At 55.1% G+C, this 19,235-nt stretch overlaps 1 protein-coding gene across 9 annotated transcripts in view; it reads right to left on the reverse strand.

The window, feature by feature from the left end:
* TNS1 (tensin 1) overlaps positions 1 to 19,235 on the reverse strand; it is a 232,385-nt gene that overhangs the window by 126,706 nt on the left and 86,444 nt on the right. The window contains exon 1 of one of the 9 annotated variants that reach the window (XM_081242906.1): positions 13,085 to 13,421. The exons of the other annotated variants lie outside the window; for them this stretch is intronic. The gene's annotated coding sequence lies outside the window, so the exon portion shown is untranslated. Of the gene's footprint in view, positions 1 to 13,084; positions 13,422 to 19,235 lie in introns of those variants that run through there. 9 annotated transcript variants of the gene reach the window in all.

Here is a 19,235-nt window from a genome sequence, read left to right on the forward strand (position 1 = left end):
ACATCAGAGGTTCCTCTTGCTTTCTTAAACTCGGCCACAGTCAGCTCTCAGGGCAGGACAACGGCCTGCAGCTCTCTCTCCCTTCCACATCTGCAAGAGGCCTTGCAAACCACAGGTGTTCACGGCTCTGTTTCCTAATCTCTTGATTGTCTGGGGCACCATTAACTGGACAAGAGCTTTTGAGGAGGAAACACTACCCGAAATGTATTGTACACTTCAACCGTAAGAAGCATTCCAAGTTCAGAAATATTAAAATGGGGGGGGAAAGAAGACACCTTGCATTTGAAGAAATTCCCTAAAGTTTTTTTGGTTCTTCAGCGTCCCTATGCTGCCTGCGTCACTGCCCTATGCTGATGCTGATCAGGAAGGCCTTCCTGATGCCTACCTACCTCCTTTTTTAAAGATTTAAGGCTTGCCAAAAGAAAAGCAAACAGGAGAAAAGTTCTGTATTCTCAAAGTCCATCTGTGCTCTCGAGTTCCCTAGACCCCTAAAGGTCATTTTCTCATCACCTGACTCCAAACCACTCTGAACCTAACCCAAACATGGTAACTGGGAGTGGGTTCAATTCTGATAGATCATAACACCCTCTGCTTGTGGACCCTCATTTCCAAATTCCTGAACACACCGAGGGACCGTGAGTTTCCAACCAAAAGATAAGAGATAGGATTAGAAAAGCCCTGGACTAGGTTAGGCCTGGGCTCAAATACCGATTTGCCGTAGACCGGCTATTGAGACCTTACTGAACCTCCCCGAGTCTCAGTTTCCTCATCTGTAAACTGGGGATAAGGAGACCTACTTTGCAGAGTGGTTGGGAGGACAAAATAAAGTTGACTGAGATGACAGGGGTAAAAATGTCTGGAACGTAGCACATGCTTGGAAAATGTTAGCTCCCTTCTATTTGAGCCGGATGCAGTTCTTGCACCTCTCCATGCCTCAGTGCCTTCATTTACAGGGTTGCAAACTGTACGGGGCATACCATGTGCATCTGATGTGTCTCAACTCATGTAATCCTCACTTGAACCCTGTGAGGTAGGTTCTGTTCATATGCCCACTTTACAGAGGAAAAAACTGAGGAACAATAACAGAATGAGAGGAAGGTCCTGTCTGCCTTAAGTCAGAGCTCAGAGCAGTATAATACAATGCAAAAGATTCCCATCAAAGCAATTCACCTTTTTTTTTCTTTGGAGCTTTCGACTCTTATGTGGCCTAAGCTTCAATTATTTGAAAATTCACTCATGTAGAAAACTCCTGGGCCACAGATGGCAGCAACAGGAGGCGTTAGTGTGACTGTTCTGCACAGTTAGCGCCTGTCAAGGTCTGGTGTTCTGGAACCCCATCTGTTTTGATGGACTGCACCAGGAGCCCCAGGAGCAGGAGGTCCCCAGGGCAGGGCAGGGCAAGCCCAGCTCCACGTAGCTCCTTTAAATCCATCTGTGGCTGAGTCGCAGGAAGCCCCCTCTCGGTCCCAATTAGCCAGCAGCAGAGACTTGAAGCCAGGCCAGCACTGAAGGCCAGCGGAGGCCTGGCTGTCACCAGCATTGTTCAGCTCCATCTGACGCATATCCACCCCTCTGCAATGTTTCCTTGTTCCCCGGGAGGCCCTCCAAGATGCACACATCCGAAACCAGGTCTGGAGGGGGGGGGGGGGGTGGAGGGAGAGGCAACGGAAGACCTGGCTTTATCTGGCTGGGAAAACAGGCAGGTTTTAATTGGACAGGAGAGAGAGCTCACATCAGATAGAGGCCCAGTGACCCAGAGACACGGCACACACACAGCTCAGACGCCCCGAGGCACACGCAGAGCTTGTGCGCGCGCACACACACACCACAGGACCACTGCCAGGTGCAGATGCAAAGTCACTCCCTGGTGCTCCCTCCCCGCCCCGCCCCAAGCAGAGCCGCCCAGATGGGAACACAGCAGCACGGCCAGCACACCTACTAGCAGGGACAGTCTGCATGGCCCTGAGCTCAGCGGATTTCAGAAAGCCAGAGGGGGAAATGACCCATGTGGGCAGACAGTGGGGAGGGGAGAGCATGAACCAGCAGAGGTGGGGGATGTGAGGTGCCCACAGGAGCCTGACCACCCACTGCAGCCAGACAAGTGACAAATTCCCCTTGGACTCGCCCGGGCCACCTGAGCCTTGCCCCTCCTTCTGCTAGAGCAGGTGAGGGGGTAAGGCACACAGACGGAAGCTGGGTAGGAGGTGGCAGAAACGGGACGGCATGGGCACGAACGGTGGGGCAGATCTAACTGGAGGATAAGCATCCTGAAAATTATGGGATGAAGGCACGGAAGCAGGAACTTTAGAGGTGGAGGTGGTGAGGAGAAGCAAAACAGAGTTTAGGGCTCGTGGGACAACCATTTTATTTGAATACCTACCGTGTACTGTGTACTTCAGACATAGTACCACATCTCACCCATTCAACAATATGCACAACAGGCAATACTCCCTTTATCCAGATGAGGCCACTGAAACTCAACAAGAAAAGTAAGCTGCCCAAGACCACTCGGTTATGAGCAGTTGAGCTGGGACTCAAACCCAGGGCAGCCAGAATACAAAATCTATACTCCTTCAGGCAATCCAAGTCACTAGGGCGCTTAGAAGACAAAACAGGGCAGCTATGGGGCCAAGGGGCTGTGGAGGTATAGATGGGGGGAGGGGCTGGGGCTGGACTCCCAACTCCTAAGGAGGGCAGGGGCAGCAAAGCTCAGGCTGCCGTGACTCAGTGGCTTGGCCTCCAGGGAGCATTTCCGGAGCCCCAGAGAGCTCTGTCCAGTCTAAGAGCCACCTGCCCGGCAGAGACACTGAGCCATTACTCACAACTGTTACTCACGGCTCTCTGCACGCCCACTGCTCAGCACATCACTTACTCCCACTCCGTCCCCTAAGCGTGGCCAAGGGGAGCTGGCAGATCCGCCCAGTTCCCTCCCTCCCTTCACCAGCTCAAATCCTGCCAGTACATCCCCACCTGAGTCACTGGGACAGAGACCCAGAAACTCTGGCCCATTCAACTCTGCCAGCTGTTGCCCTCCGCTCTGTTCTAAGAAATGGAGCTGGAGGACAGGTCACTGAGCAAAGAATCGTCCAGTCCCAGGGCTGGAAGGGACCTCCTCAGCATCTTAGCAGGCTTCCCAGTAGATGCGTAAAGACCCTCCAGGGCCCCCACATCCATGGTGGACAACTCTTCCAAGAGCCCCAAGAGCAAGAGCCTCTCTGTTCAGAAAGATCCATGGACTTGCAGAATTTCATCACTGATTAGAATGCAAGAACTCTCCTAACTCCACCTTCTCATCTCACAAACGAGGAAACTGAAGCCCAGAGAGGGGAAGTGCTTCTCCCAAGGTCACTCAGTGCCAAAGGGGGACTAGAAACAGGACACCTGAGCCCCCCTGCCACCAGTCCCTCCAGCTAATCCCCTCCCCCTGCCCCAAGTCAGGGCAGGGCACTGAAGTCTACCCTCACCCTCCCGTGTTGCAAAGCAGCTGCTCATTCCACAACACTGGCAGTGGGAGAGCTGAAGGCGAGCTGAAGAGGGAAGAAAGGAGTTGCAGCCAGATGATGGTTAGTATAGAGTAATCACTTTCTAACAGTGAAGGGGCATCAGAAACAGTCTGCCCAGGAAGCAGGGGGATGGACCGCAGGCCCTCTGAAGGCCCTGGAGCTAAAAGGCCAGGCCCTCTGGCAAGAGATGATGGAAGGAATTCCTGGGGTCCCAGCTGGGGACTAGGGAGAGTCCTGGCCTCCTCTCTGCTCACCTCTCCTCCCCCACCCCTCCCCCTGGCTCACCCCTGGCTCCCAGGGCTCCAGCCTGGAATCCAGGCCTGGCTGCTGCCTGCGCTCCCACGCTCAGCTCGGCTCAGCTGGCCGCAGCAGAGGCTGTGTGGTGTCCGAGGCAGCTCATAAGGCACCGAGGACTCTTCAAAGCCTCCCTCTGTCGCTAGCGCTCTCCCACCCCCTCTGGGCAGCTGCTCTCATCCCTGCCAAGAAGCCCCTGCCCAGGTCTCTCCCTCTGCATCCACAACGGTAATAACAATAGCAGTAATAATAACCAAAGGTCATGCGGTATGTCCAGATGGTTCTTTCTGGTTCCCACATTTTACAGCTGAATAAACTCAAGCACCGGCAGGTTAGGTAAGTTGCCGGCAGTCACACAGCCTGCGAGAGGTGGGGTCAGCATTCAAGCCCAGACAGCGTGGCTGCAGAGTCTGTGATCTTGACCCCCATGCCACACTGCCCTTGTGATAGGACCTCACTGTGGGAAATTAAAGCTCCTGAAATCTCCGCTCCCTCATCCATGCAGTTGCTGAGCACCTGGCCTCTGCAACACTCAACATTCCTCTTGGCTACGGATGGGCAGCCCCTGTCCAGACACTAACCAGGCCACTTACAGTCAGGCTGGGCACCCCCTGCCTCCGCACTGACCAGGGGACACCCTTGTTCATGCATTCATTCAACAAATAGTAAGCACCTACTGGGTGCCGGGCAGGTGGTGAAGGACAGCCCCCCAAAGGAGTCCCCTGATTCCTTAGAAATGGGAGCTGCCCACAGTCTACTCTCATCCCCGCCTGCTGCGGTCGTCTGTCCCTTCACGTGTGAAGCCTCGCCAAGGAGGGCTCTCTTCTGTCCTGAAAGATCTTCCAGGAAGGAGATCTCAGTGCATCTCCAGCCTCCTGATCCAGGAGAGGAGGACAGCACGTGGTAAGGAAGCCCAGAGGCGCGAAGTGACTCCAGGAGACTGGACTTGTGGCCTGTCCCCGGTCTCCCTGGCTCAGTACAGCCTTCACAGCTACCCAAATCACCTTCCTAAATAAAACCCTCTTTGTGTTTCTCCTACGTTAAGGTCCTCCGCTGCTTCCCTCTCCCAGAAAATCCCCCACAGCCGGACCCCAAGCAACACCTCCAGGCTCCCACAAAGCCAGCCTTTCCCACACAAACCACTTTCTGTGGGCTTGGCCTGTGGCAGACACTGAGCTTCACAGGTAGGCACTTCACAAGTACAATCTCATTTCATCCCACCATAACTCTATAAGATTGCATATTAACCTCATTTTACAGATGCAGACACTGAGGCTCAGCCCAAGGTCATATATAGCTAGTAAGCAGCAGAGGTGGGAGGGACATCTAAGCCTGTCCGACTCTGACAAAGGCCTGGAGCCATTATTTTATCCATCATTACATGCGTTCCACTGCGCCTTTGTGCGTGCCTTCCCCCGTGCCTGAAGAAGCCTTTGTCCCTTCTCCTTCCTGCCAAACTCCTTCTCAACCTTCAGAACCCATCTCAAATGGCACCTCTTCTCCAAAGTTTTCTCCATTCCACCAGCTCGTGTGCACTCCTTCTTGCCTGATGCCCCCACTGCGTGTTGCAGAAACCCTCTGTCTACCCCCTTTGTTTCCTACTAGACCATGTCTCCCTGGCCTTCCCAGCCCCATACATACCCCTGGCACCTTGCATGGTAGAGGGTAAATGCCCAAAAGGGCTTTTAAGTGTGCCCAGCTGCACTCAGCCGCTGCCACACGGCCTTGACAGTGGGTGTCCGGGCACCACCCTAGCCCAAGGAGCTGACCCCCAATCCCAAGCAGGCATCTAGTGCCCCCTAGTCACAGTCAACACCCCAGCCCATGTCACCCTGGGTGGGGGCAGCTCCCCGTGCTTCCCCCTTCCTGGCTTGGTGGCCCCTCTCTGCTCTACCAGCTCGGCTGTTTCTGGGAGTCTCAGCTGGTGATTAGGGCCCTAATCAGCAGGACTTCCTGCCAGCGATTGCCAGAGGTGGGGGGGGCGGGGTGGGGAGGGAAGTAAGGTCAATGCAAGGTGAAGTTCACAGCCTGGGACTGGGGGAGGAGGCTCCGGCAGGGAAATGGACTCGCAGATTCTTCCACCCCAGCATCTCTCCAGCCCTCCATCCTACAGGTGAGGACACCAGGCCCAGCAAGGGAAGGGATTGGTCCAGAGTCCAGGGACAGAGCAGGAGCCCTGCTCTCCCACTGCCCTTGGCCACAGGGACCCCAGGGCAGAAACCCTCCCGTATGCGTCCCCTGAAGCCCTCTGTCTGCCCCCGGGCAACGCCCCCCTAGCAACAAGCCCCATGCTGAACCCACAGGCTGCTCTGCATAAAGGATTGTCGGAGACCAGTTGACTACTCAGGTCTGGTCAAGGTCAAGGGTCAAAGGTAAGCCCCTCCTCTAGATAAGCAATGGGCTAGCAATGGGGCAGAGGTGAGCAGGGGCTGAGGAAGGGAAGCGAGATAGGGTCGGGCTGAGCTCAGGAACCCTTTGCAGCTGTCATCACCATCAGCCCAAGCCCATTCTTCTCCCCAAAAAAAAGCTTAATGCCTTTTACAGTTGCAATTGGGTGGACCAGGGGTCCGGAAATGGAGCTCACACCCCCAACCCGGAGCAAACTCAGCCTTCCTGGGTGGGAACCAGGGCTAGGTGGAGGGTGTAGCTTGGCAGGCCTTGAGGGCTGACCCTTACTAATGAGGAACATCACGGGCACCAGAAAGCAGAGGACCCCAGAGAGGCCTCAGATGGTGAGGGAGTGTGGCCAGTAGCCTGCCCATGCCACCATGGGGTCAAAGCTCCCAGCTCTGAGGCATGCAGGAAAGGCTGGGCATGGTTCTCCCCCACCGCCTACCAATAAGGGACTAAACTAAAGTTGCAGCAAGAGGGATGCAGGTTAGGACTTCCCTGGTGGTGCAGTGGTTAAGAATCCACCTGCCAATGCAGGGCACACGGGTTCGAGCCCTGGTCTGGGAAGATCCCACATGCCGTGGAGCAACGAAGCCCGTGCGCCATAACTACTGAGCCTGCACTCTGCAGCCCACGAGCCACAACTACTGAGCCTACAAGCCACAGTTACTGAAGCCCGCGTGCCTAGAGCCTGTGCTTCTCCACAAGAGAAACCACCACAATGAGAAGCCCTAGCACCGCAGCGAAGAGTAACCCCCGCTCGCCGCAACTAGAGAAAGCCCGCACGCAACAACGAAGACCCAACACAGCCAAAAATGAAAAGAAAGTTAAAAGAGGGATGCAAGTTAGACTTCAGAGAGACCTAAAGGGTATAAGACACAGCAATCTGCAGCATTATTTGGGGAATCTCACTATCAAATATAGTTGCTACCCCTATAGGTGTAGTCCATGGTCAAGAGTAGCTTGCCCAGAGGTCAAGAGCGGTCTGCCTGGAGGCCAGGCCACATCCTTGCTGGGCCTGGGAGTCTCTGATTCGGTGACTCTCATAAAGGAATGGATGGGATCCAAGAAGGGGAGCCTGGGCTGGTTTATAATAATGCATCTTGTTTACAGTGATGGCAGCTTTCTCACAGTTCTCCATAAACACAGCTCCCTGGGCAGAGAAGGCCTCGAGAGGTCCTCTTATCTCCCCACCAGCCCCCGGTCACAGAGAGACAGAGTTGGAGGCGGGGAGGACGTCTCTTCTCTGGGCTCTGATGCTAGGACCCCTTGGGGGAAAATGATGCCACCATCTCCTCCACTCTCCGGTCCCGTAACCCTCCCTATCTTAGGGGTAGAACAACCACAACAAGAGAGAAAAGGGCAAACCCAGAGTTGGGCTCCTGGAAGGACACCACCACCACCACCACCAGTAATAATTATAATAATAGCAATAATAATAATTGCTAACATTTATTGAGCACTTACTATGTGCCAGGCACTGTTCAAAGTGTTTTCAGTGAACTAACTCATCTGATCCTCACAACCACACTATGAGGCAGAAATTATTATTAAAACTGTAAAGGGGGACTTCCCTGGTGGCGCAGTGGTTGGGAGTCCACCTGCTGATGCAGGGGACACACGTTCGTGTCCCGGTCCAAGAGGATCCCACATGCCGCGGAGCAGCTGGGCCCGTGAGCCATGGCCGCTGAGCCTGCGCGTCCGGAGCCTGTGCTCCGCGACAGGAGAGGCCACAGCAGTGAGAGGCCCGTATACCGCAAAAAAAAAAAAAAAAAAAAACTGTCAAGGGCATTATGCTAAGTGAAATAAGTCAGACAGGGAAAGACAAATACTGTATATCACTTATATGTGGAATCTAAAATATACAACAAACTAGTGAATATAACAAAAAAAGAAGCAGACTCACAGACAGAGAGAACAAACTAGTGGTTACCAGTAGCAGGGCGGGGGTGGGGGGATATAAGGGTAGGGGAGCGGAAGGTACAAACTATTAGGCTACAAGGATATGTTGTACAACACAGGGAATATAGCCAATATTTTATAATAACTGTACATGGAATGTAACCTTTAAAAATTGCATTAAAGGATAAAATTTTAAAAAAATTTTTTAAACTGTCTAAAACTCTCACCCGTCTGCCCCTCATTAGTCAGCTGATTCGTGCTAAGCAGCACCGTGCTAGGCACAGCAAGGATCACCAGGGAGGCAAGTGGCACAGGCATGCCCTCAAGGGGCTTGTAATCCATCTAGAAGACAGGTGAGCACACAGAAAGCTTGCAAGGGCTAGGAAAACTGAGGGGTCCCATATTATCTGCTGGAGAAGGCCTAGAAGTCTCCTGGGGGACCTAACCTAGGACTGGGACCCTTGCCCCATAATGGCAGAAAGACAGGATTCCACTCGGGCCCTCCTGTAGCCCCTCATGCCCCATCAGCTCCCCAGGACACAGCTCTTCTGGGCCAGTCCCTGCTTCCTGGAACACCCAGGCCTGAGCTACAGGCTTGCAGCCCTAAAAAGGCAGGGATTAGAGAGCCCAGACTAACCCTGGAGGAGGGACTGGGACTGGCAGCGCCAGGGACGGGCTTGGGCCCACCTACCACCCCCCACCCCACAGACACCGACCACCCTCCCTGAGGGAAACCGAGGTGTGGACAAGTAGGAAGATGGCCAAGGTCACCAAGCCGGCTAGAGGCAGGCCAGGGACCCAGCTGCACCTTTGGCGGCCCCACCCCCCACCATGGGAAAGTGTTTCAGGTGATTGGCGAGAAGGAAGGAGGGGAGGGCTGCATGTGACCATGCATAATAGAGGGGGCGCCCGGGGGGGCGGCGTGGCCCACAGGACTGGCAGCCCTGCCCCCGGCCACCACCCTTGTTCCAGCTTGCTGGTGCCCACACCTCTGCACGCCTAATAGCTTTGGAAGCCAAGACCAGGGCCATGGGCGGACGGTGCTGGGGACAAAAAAAAAAAAAAAAACTGTCAAGGGCATTATGCTAAGTGAAATAAGTCAGACAGGGAAAGACAAATACTGTATATCACTTATATGTGGAATCTAAAATATACAACAAACTAGTGAATATAACAAAAAAAGAAGCAGACTCACAGACAGAGAGAACAAACTAGTGGTTACCAGTAGCAGGGCGGGGGTGGGGGGATATAAGGGTAGGGGAGCACAAACCCAGTTCTCTTTTTTTTTTTTTTTTTTTGCGGTACGCGGGCCTCTCACTGTTGTGGCCTCTCCTGTTGCGGAGCACAGGCTCCGGACGCGCAGGCTCAGCGGCCATGGCTCACAGGCCCAGCCGCTCCGCGGCATGTGGGATCTTCCCAGACCGGGGCATGAACCCGTGTCCCCTGCATTGGCAGGCGGACTCTCAACCACTGCGCCACCAGGGAAGCCCACCAACCCATTTCTGCTTCGCTTTTTTCAGAGTCGAGTAACTGGGAGAGCTTTCCTCTGCCTCCCTTCAATACATATCCCTCGACTGGGCCTCAGTTTCCCTTTCTGGGGTGAAAGAGACTCAAGGCCCCAGAAATAAGCCAAGAAGCGGAGCAGCTGCACCTGAAACCCTTTGCCGGCCACCCCAGCTCCGACCCTGACTTCTCCAGGCTCAAGGGCGCACTCAGCATCTCACCTTCCTGCCCCTCCCACTGGGTTCCTGTCAGACCAGAGGAAGAAGCATCCTAACTGAGCAGCTTCATCTGGTCCCAAGGTACTGAAGTTAGACATCAGAAGGGACTTCATCCTCAGCTGAAACCAGGACCCTATTCCTTTGCTCTCTCCACTAAGGAGAAAAGGGCTCACAGGGCATCCAGAGAGGAGGGGCTGCAGAGAGAGGCAGGCTGGGACATCCAGTGTGGGTCCAGAGCCCACCCCAGAAGCCCACCTTGACACTGCAACAAGGGAAGCCCAAGTCTCCCAGGGTTTGATGCTCAGAAATCTTGAACCCCACCCCTACCCTGCCTCTCCTCTCTGCCCTCAAGCCCCCCCACCCCAACCTTGGAAAACAGGTCTGGAGAGGCCAGTGGTGGGGAGCAGGTGGCCGGCTCCTCCCACACTCCAGAGAGGCACTAGAACTATGCCCTTGGCTGGCACCCCCAGCACTTAGTTACACAAACCACTTCTAGCTGCCCTGACTACCCTGTATTATTTTACAAATTTGGAAACCAAGGCTCAGAGAAGTGCAGCCCCTGTGTTTTTCCCATCTCAGATCTTGGCTCCGCTGCCTACCATTTCCAGGCAGGCTGGGGAGGCCCCTTTTGGGGGGCAAACTGGACAGGGGCTCAAGCTGCCCACCTTCATAGCACACCCCCTTCCTTGCCTACTGCCCCCAGTTAGCACCTCAGGACGGGATGTGGGCTCTAACTGCAGGGGAGCAGGGGTCCCCTCCATCCTACACCACGCCCTGAGCCCACAGGTCTGCTCCAGCCCTTGTGGGGTTAACCAGCCGGGCAAGGCAAGCAGTGGGACAAGAGGAATCGGAAGAAACTCAAAATCCTCGCAGGAAGCGGACCTGGTGGGGCAGTGAGCTATGGGTGTGAGGGGAGAGCGTCAGGCTCTCTGTTCCCCAGACATCGGCAGGGCGCAGGAAGACCCTGAGAGGTCCTGCCTGTGCCCACACCCCAGGCCAGAGGCCACTGCCTTCCTGCTCCCTGATCCGGGTGTCAGAGAATTCCCTGACTCTAAGAATCCCAGGACCTCAGCATCCCAAGAGACCTTCAAGGTCATCCCTTCTAACCACATCCCAACTCAGGAATCCTTCCAAGCTGTTGTCCAGTCCCGTCTGAACTCCCCACCCCCAGACGGGAAGCTCACTACCTTACAAGGCAACCCTTTCTCCTGCCGACCCGCCAGGCTTGTTAGGAAGCCCTTCGTTCGTTAAACCGAGCTGAGCTTCCTTCACCAAACTAAAATCCATTCTGCCCCTTTGCTTCCTACTCTTACTTCAGTAGAAACAGGGCACTGAGAGTTCCCAGACTCCAAAGCGTCAGCCACAGTCCATCAGCAATGAGAAGATGGTCACCAAAGAGTAACCTCCTCTCTGACCTCCTCTGCACCCCACCCTGGCCCCCCTCCAACCTGGCCACCAGCTCCCTGAGTTTACAGATCTGGACACCGCAGCCCCCATGGGAGATTCTGAACTGGGGCTTTGAGGGAAGTGAAGGATGAAGCATGGGATGAGATATCAGGAAGGAGAGCCAGAAGGGTTCAAGGCCAAGGATTTGAGAGCAGAGGTTCCCAGGTTGCCTCCTCTGCCACCCAAGAATTCTCAGCTCAAAGTCCTGGCTCCCAGTCCTATTAGACTGGCTGAGAGACCCTCCTAGGCCCTGGCCCACTGTCTCCACTCCCTGCCCTCTGCGGGCAGCAGAGTCAAGGCCAACCCCGCGCTGCGATCCCAGCACTGACCCCGTTGAGAGCTCTCCCAGCCAGCTCCCCCTCCAGAGCCAGGTCCGGGTCCTCCCGCCTACTCTCCTAGGCCAGAGGGTTCAGGGCAGAGGGTGCCTTAGCCTTAGCAAGCTTTGAGGTCCTGGGGGAGAGCGAGGGTGGGGGAGACTGGAGTAGCCGCCAGCTGGCAGGGGTGGGAGCAACTTAAGGCCAAGTCTGAGCCACAGTGGTCCCCACCCGACCCAGGCAGCTGCAGGAAGGGGCCCAGCAGAGACTCGAGGAAAAAGGGTACTCCCCCCACACCCTCCCAAACCCCTGGCTTGGCTCTGCCACACGGAAGGAACGCTGGGGCTCCCAGAAGAGAAGCCCCTGCCCCAAAGGCTCTAGGACCCTCACCTCCAGCTGCCCCTCTGAGCCTCACTCCACAACCGCCTGGTCTGCCCTCCCCAAGCCAGCACCTCCACTACCCAGCACCCATCCCGTCCCCTAACCCCATCCCACGCCCCTGCAGGGAGCCCAGCTAGGGAGCACAGCGGGCTTCTCTTGGTCACCCCTCGGTCACCACCCTCCCGGTTTCCTCTTCTAAGACAGTGCCCAACCTAAAAACATCTGGAGAGGCAGTCCTGGCCCTGGTCCTGAACTGGGGGTAGGGGAAAGACACTGAGGTTAGCTCTGTATGGGTGCTTGGGCTTGGCAAGGGGTGGCAGGCATGACCGAGGGTCAGGGCAGGAGAGAACGGTGGGGAGAGAGGAAGGAGCGGGGGGTGGGGGTGAAAGGCAGCTGCGTGTGTCTGTTCATTAACCACCTGGATTAGCTATTTCTACCCAGAAGGGTGAGAAGGGAGTCGGAGCTGCTGGCTGGGGGAGGGCGGCAGGGGGCACTCATGCCAGGCTGTGCCCATGGGCAAGGAAGCACGGACCCACGCTGAGGTGGGTGAAGTGGGAAACCTTTTTGAGCCTGCCAGACCCTCATTCGCAGACGTGGCTGCCCCTGGGAGACGAGGCGTAGAAGCAAGAAGAGCCCCAAGGAGGAAGAAGGTGCCCAGTAACAGCTCCCGCCCGTGACAGGGCAAGAAGTGGAGAGGAAAAACTGCCCACGCCTGTGTCGCGCCCCCAGGCAGCCCTGCGACAGCAGGCAGGCAAGGGAACGGACCCTGGAGAGTAAATACCCCAACCTCCCCCCTGCCTTGGTCAGTGTGTCCCTCCCCGCTCGTCCCTGCTGGCCTCGGTCTCAAGCAGCCACTGACACCAGCAACTTCCCCGGCAAACAAAACTCCTTGTGACTGGTCTCTCTCCAAGCAGGGACAACCGCGCCCCAGACATCCCTGCCAGAACCAGACACTGACGGCGGCAGGGGACTGACATGTTGGCCTGGAGGGGCTACCTAGCCCAGAGGCACGTGACCAGGCGGACTGACCTCCCCCCTCCTCTAATTTATGCCCCACTGGTGGTCCTGGCAGCACCAGTGCCGGCAGCCCACCACACACACACACACACACACACACACACCCCACACTCACCTTTCCGGCAGAGGAGCCACTGGGTGGGATGGGTGTCTGGGCTCACAGGACTGGGGGCGGCTGTGGGCAGTGATGGGGCAGCAGCTGTGGCTGGCAAGAAGCTGGTTGCCGAGAGGAGGGCGTGAGTGAGCCTTGTGTCCAGGCAGGGAGCGGGCGCAGGGGGCAGAGCTGGTCCCAGGGCCCCTGCTGGGAACTGAGCGAGGGCGCAGCTCGCCCGGCTCCCTCCCCTGGCAGTGGAGGCGGGCAGGCTATCAGCGCACCGCCTCCTCCTTCCCCCTTCCCGGAGCCGGCCAGCAGTCTGCCCGCCGCCTCCTTTAACCCCTGAAGCACTCGGCCAGGGCACTCACGTCCAGCTCCCAGCTCGGCCAGCTGGGCGGCAGGGCCCGTATGCCTGAGGCAAGGCATGCCAAGAAGGGTACCCCCACTTTGGCCGCCAGCCCAGCAGCCTCCCAGGGGACCTGAAGGGAGGGACAGAGGGTTTGCGGGGCAGAGGGGGCAGGATGCCAAGAGGTCCAGGACCCCATGGAAGAGACACAGCTACAGAGAAATGGCCCAAGGGCTACTGGGTGGAGAAGGATGGTTGGTGAGACAATAATAATAACAGCAGCTCCCAATTTTTGTAAACTGCTCTGCCTTATGCTGTTTCTAACTCATTTTGTGACTGGAGACCTAAAATCTCATTTCTGAACCTGTTTTTTTTTTTTTTCCTTTCTGTCAAATGTGGGATAACAATCCTGGCTTTTTTCTCTGGGCCGAGTTAGGACATTTGTGACTGTATATTCAAAAATGATTTGAATTGAACTCTTGTTAATGAAATGCATGCTTCAATTCTCTTTGAAATACATCCAAAAATAAAAATAAGACGGATTGATGGAGGGAGAGATAGAAATGTGATAAAGCAAATGTAGCAAAGTGTTTATTACAGAATCAGGGAGATTACCATATTATCCTTTCAACTTTTTGATATGCAAAAAAAATTTTACAATTAAAAATATTGGGAGAAATGTGATTTGAAGTTTGGGGTACCATACAAATGATAAAAGAAGCAGATAGGATCATTCTGAGAGGAAGGAAAAAGCCATTTGCTGCATACCTATTTGTACGCCTGGCACTTAAAGAATATTCTCTCTCTCACTTAATCTTCGAATCTCCCTTGTTATTTTAGCTGAAGAAAGTGACCCTGGAGCGGTTAGCTGACTTGTCCAAGACCACACAGGACGGTGTAGAGCAGGAACTCTGATCCTACGGGCTGGCTCCAGAGCCAAGCTCCCCACCACTCAGCCCTCCAGAGATTCAAAGGTCCTTCTCTTAGCCATCTGGGCCACCCTCCTGTGAGGTCCTGGGTCAGTGACCTGCATCTCTGAGCCTCCTCAGTTTCCCCTGCTGGCCGATGAGTTTGGATCCAAAGGTCTTCAGAGATCTTTTCCGGTTCTAATGCTCACTGATTTTATGAATCCAGCCAAACCCTTCCCCAGTCTTCAATTTTCCAAAGAGTAAAGTGATAGGGGAGCCCCGGGAGGAACAAACAGCCTCAGGAAAGATGTGGTGGCATCTGGGGCCAGCGTCACAGAGATAGTCAGCACGTGAGAGGGCTGCTCCCCAACACACACCCCCTCCATCTGTGACAGTGAAGCCCAGGAGGACGGAGACGGGGAGAGAGGCAGCTTCTCAGGACCTTACGTGGGGAGGGCGGAGACGGAGGCCTCATTGCATCCACCCCCTACCTCCAGAGCAAGATGACCTCATCCCCTCCCAGATGGGAAGAGTCGGTGGGCAGTGATGGGGCACCAGCTGTGGCTGGCCTCCCAGAGTCCCAAATTCCAGCATCTCAGAACCTACCAACCTTGACAGCATCCTCAATCTGTAAGTATGTGGGAACTGACCGGAGATGGGAAAGACCTGGTCCCACAGAATGTGCCTTTGAGATTGTGTAGGAAAACCTGGCCCAGGCCTCCTGGGGGCCCTGCCCAGCCCTCACTGCCCCAACTCTGAGACAAAGTTGTCTCCAAATAGCCTTATCCTGCCTAACCCTCACACCTCCTGCAGACCAGGGGCCGCTCAGGGGCTTGGGCCAGCCCTGGTCGGGGGGGGAAGGGACAATAGTCCATGTCAGCCACCTAGGCTCTTCTAGACGTGGACAGGGGGGTCTGCTATAAAAGTGGAACCCTCGGGACTTCCCTGGCGGTCCCGTGGTTAAGACTCTGTGCTTCCAGTACAGGGGGCGTGGGTTCAATCCCCGGTCGAGGAACTAAGATCCCACACGCCATGCCGTGCGGCCGAAAAAAAATTTTAATTTAAAAATTAAAATAAGAAAATAAAAGTGGAACCCTCTCCCAGGTCACAGAAGAGCAGAAGTGCCATCCACCCCATCGCCTCCTTCCAACCCGCACCTACCATCATCCTGCTTGACATCAGATAGTCCCTAGCTCCCCACAACCTACTGTATCCAGTCCCAGCTCTGCAGCATGACATCCGAGACCCTCTGTGATGCAGCCCTGCCCTTTGAGCCCTGCCATCACACCATTCAAGGCTCAGTTCAAAGGCCACATTCTCTATGGATCCTTCTCCAGCTATTTGGTAGGTACTGACCCCTCTGCTGAATACCCGAGGCTCAAATGCTAATGCTGTGACATACACTTGTTGGGTGCACTCCTGTATCTCCCAATAGTTGAGCAAAGATCTACTTGTCTTTTTCTTTCTCCTTTCCAACTTTGTCCAGGGCCTAGCACAACGTTGACACCTAGTAGATTCTCAATAAACGTGTAATGAATAAGTGAATAATGGAGAGATGGATGGATGATGAGTTAAAAATTGAATGAAAGGGCTCTTTTAAATGCTTAATTCCACACAAGGCTGTACCAAGATAACTGTATGCAGACTTTTATTTTCAAAGTTATATTATCACAGACAGAAAACCTGCGTATGCTAAGACATGGGGACCATCAGACTGATACACAGATGTCCCAGGAGCATCCCACCCACCCCAGGGCTGCAGCAGATGCAGGGGGCTCTGAGAAACACTGTCCTCCAGCCGCTCTCATCCCCCACTCCACCATCATTCCCTCTATCCCAGCCTTCCTGCTCCAACACCTGGGTACAGAACCATGAATTCAGCAAATCTCTAAAAACTACACAGAGAGGAAGTCAAGGAACTAGAGGCTTTCAAAGAAGAGCAGCCTTTCCCTTTATTTCCAAGAGCTGTCCCACAGCCGATCACACACACACACACACACACACACACACACACACACACACACACAGCCAGAACTGCTTCCCGCAGAAGCCCGCTCAGCCCTTCTGTCCCCTCCCAGCTCCTCCTCCTCCAGGCTGATGAAGACTCAGGATTCCCAGGGTTTCCCATCTCCCATCCCCCAATCCTCCTTCCCCTCTCCCTGAGCCAGTCCATGCCCCTTTCCCTCCTCCCTCCCTTCCTCCCTCCCATCCCCAAGCACAGCACTGCACATCTGGTTCCAGTTGTGGTTGGTCCATTCAGGGGCAGGCCTTGGTGGGGGGGGTTCTCATAAAACTGAATAATACCAGTGTTGGAGCCCAGTGCAGCTGGGGGAAGGGAGGGCAGGAGGCCGCACGGGGCGGGAGGGAGAGAAGCGGCAGCTGGGAGGCAAGGAGACACAGAACACAGAAAGGAGCCGGGCAGTGCCTGGCATCTAATAGGCGTTCAATGGATGCTTGTTAATGGCAGATAGACGCTAGAGACACGGAGGGCAGAAAAGCCAGGAGGAGAGAGTGGGACAAAGAGCGGGTCAGAAGCAGGGACCCAGAGGGAGGAAGGAGAGGGAGCTGGGGGTGGCGGGCCGCCCATGGAGCCACAGAGAGGCCACAGAGAAGAGAGGGAAAATGAACCGCTCTCGTAGGGGCCAGGTGCTGAGTTAGGCATTGCCATGGGGAGAGTAGGGGACGCGACAGAATAGGGGACAGAGGGACACAGAGAGACAGAGAAAAAAGGGCCAAGAGAAAGTCACAAGAAAGGTCAAGGCCCAAGAGCACTGAATGTCGGCTTCCCGGGCCTCTCAGCCCCGCAGCGGGGGTTTTAAGGGAGAGGCGAGGCGTGTCAACCCACAGCTGAACTCATTGGCTCCTTCATTTCATTTTCATCCCTATTTAAATGCCCACCCTGCACCAGACCTTTTCCATGTGCTTTTCCATGCAGACCCCCATTAAAACCTGGCAAGTGACTACAATTCTTATCCCAGTCTTAGAGATGGGCTCAGAGCAGTTAAGCAATCACCCAATGTCACAGAGCAGCTGATGAAGGAGGAAGAATTTGGATTCAGGTCTTCCAACTCAAGGCTCTGTCAACATATGGCACAACTGGGCATTCCGGGTCCCAGCACTCCCCCTGGAGGGCACCACGTCCCTTGACCCTCACGTTCGCTGGGCCAGATTCCCAGGCTCTTACAGTACTGAGGGGAAGCTCCTCAGAGCTGGGCTAAGAGTTGACCACAAACACCCAGCAGGGAGGGATTGGCTCCTTAAATCTTCCTAGGGTGGAGGCAGGGGAGTGGCCTCCAGGGGCAGTTGCTGGAGCCACCCCCTCCAGTGCCCTTGGCCCCGCCCTCTTCCTCTCCCTCCACCACAGAGGAGACAGGGCCACATGCCCAAGACCCCAAGGGGAGAGGCCCTGGCCCTCAGAATCCTGCTGGACCCGACACACAGCTGGCTGGGAGCCAGGCCCTGGGGGTCGCCCTAGGCAACTGGTCAAAGTCTGTGCATTTGGGTTGCACCCTCCCCCTTCTGACCACACCACCCCCCTGCAGCTGGGGAGGAGTTTGGGCTGTCCTCCAGGGTGCTTTCATCTCTGGGACCCCCTGGTTAGGGCACCCTCCAGAGCTGACTCCAGAAGCCAAACCCCACCCTGTTGCCCCACAGAGCCCCTCTCCCTCCCTTCCTTCCTGAGGCTGGGCTTCACAGCCCAGGTCAATGGTCGTTTCCTTTTCTATTTTTCATCCTTAACACTCAGGCCAGACTGAGGAAGGAGCAGGGCCCACCCCCAAGCCCCCGCCGCAGTCCCCTATTTGCATCTCATTTGCATGCATTCCCAGCACCTCTCAAAGTGCAGCAGTGCCTCAGGCCCTTTGCCACACACTCCCCCTGGGAGGGAGAAGGCATTGAGGCCTTCCACATTCAGGCGTCCTGCTCTCAGATTTGCACCACAGTCTGAGGGTGGAGGATCAGAGGGCAGGGGAAGCATGGGGAAAACAGTCTGCCAACAGTGTGTCCCCAAGACACGTGATGACAGCCCCTCCCTCCCCGGAGCCGGCCTCAGTTTCCAGCCAGGAGAGGTAGTGGGGACCCAGCCCCAAGAGCCTCCAACTGGGAGTCAGGGCCTCGGGTTCCAGCCCTGCTCAGCCCTGCTTTGCCTTAGGGACCAAAGGTCACTCTCGGCCCCTCTTGGCTTTCATCTCCTCATCCGATAACCTCTCAGGTCCCTTGGAAGATTCCTGGAACACGTTTCCAGGCAGATGTTGATCCTTGGCAGAAAGTCGCTGCTGGTGTCAGTTGACTGCACACAAATCCCTATTTCCCCCGAGAAGTGCGATTTTAAAGCAGGAAGGACCCGGAGATTTAGGTGCCTCCAGGACAGGATTCCTCTTAGGCCTCCCCCAGCGATGATCACTGGCTCAGCCTGGATCCTTTCAGAGAGCCCACAACCCTCCCTCCCACAGCCACATCCACCACCCTAACCCCATTATTATACGGTTTCTGGACTGGACTGTTGGGGAATCCCCAAACCTAGATTATCTGGATTTCAGGAAGATGTTGGCAGGATCCATGATGAAATGCTTAGAGAAAAGATAGAAAGTCGAGTGGATTCCTAGCCAGCAAGCCAAGGGGTGTTGATTAATAGATCAATGTCAACTTCCTGACTTGCCAAAGGGCTCTGTCCTCTGCCCTGGCTTGTCCGACATACTTATCAGTAACTAGGTGAGGACTCAGAATGGAGACTCTCCAAGCACACGTAGAAAACAAAAAACAGAAAGAAAAACTAAGGTATGGAACTGAATTGAAGCGCAAAACTGACTTTATAAAAAGGCCAAAATTAGCAAGGAAACATTTCTCTTGGAGTAAAGTCCTGAACTAAGATTCAAGAGTCATTTTTTTAAAAAAAAACTGAATTAATTCATCATGTAAG

This window comes from Mesoplodon bidens (assembly GCF_964165515.1).
Source record: "Mesoplodon bidens genome assembly, chromosome: 8".
Taxonomy (NCBI): Eukaryota; Metazoa; Chordata; class Mammalia; order Artiodactyla; family Ziphiidae; genus Mesoplodon; species Mesoplodon bidens.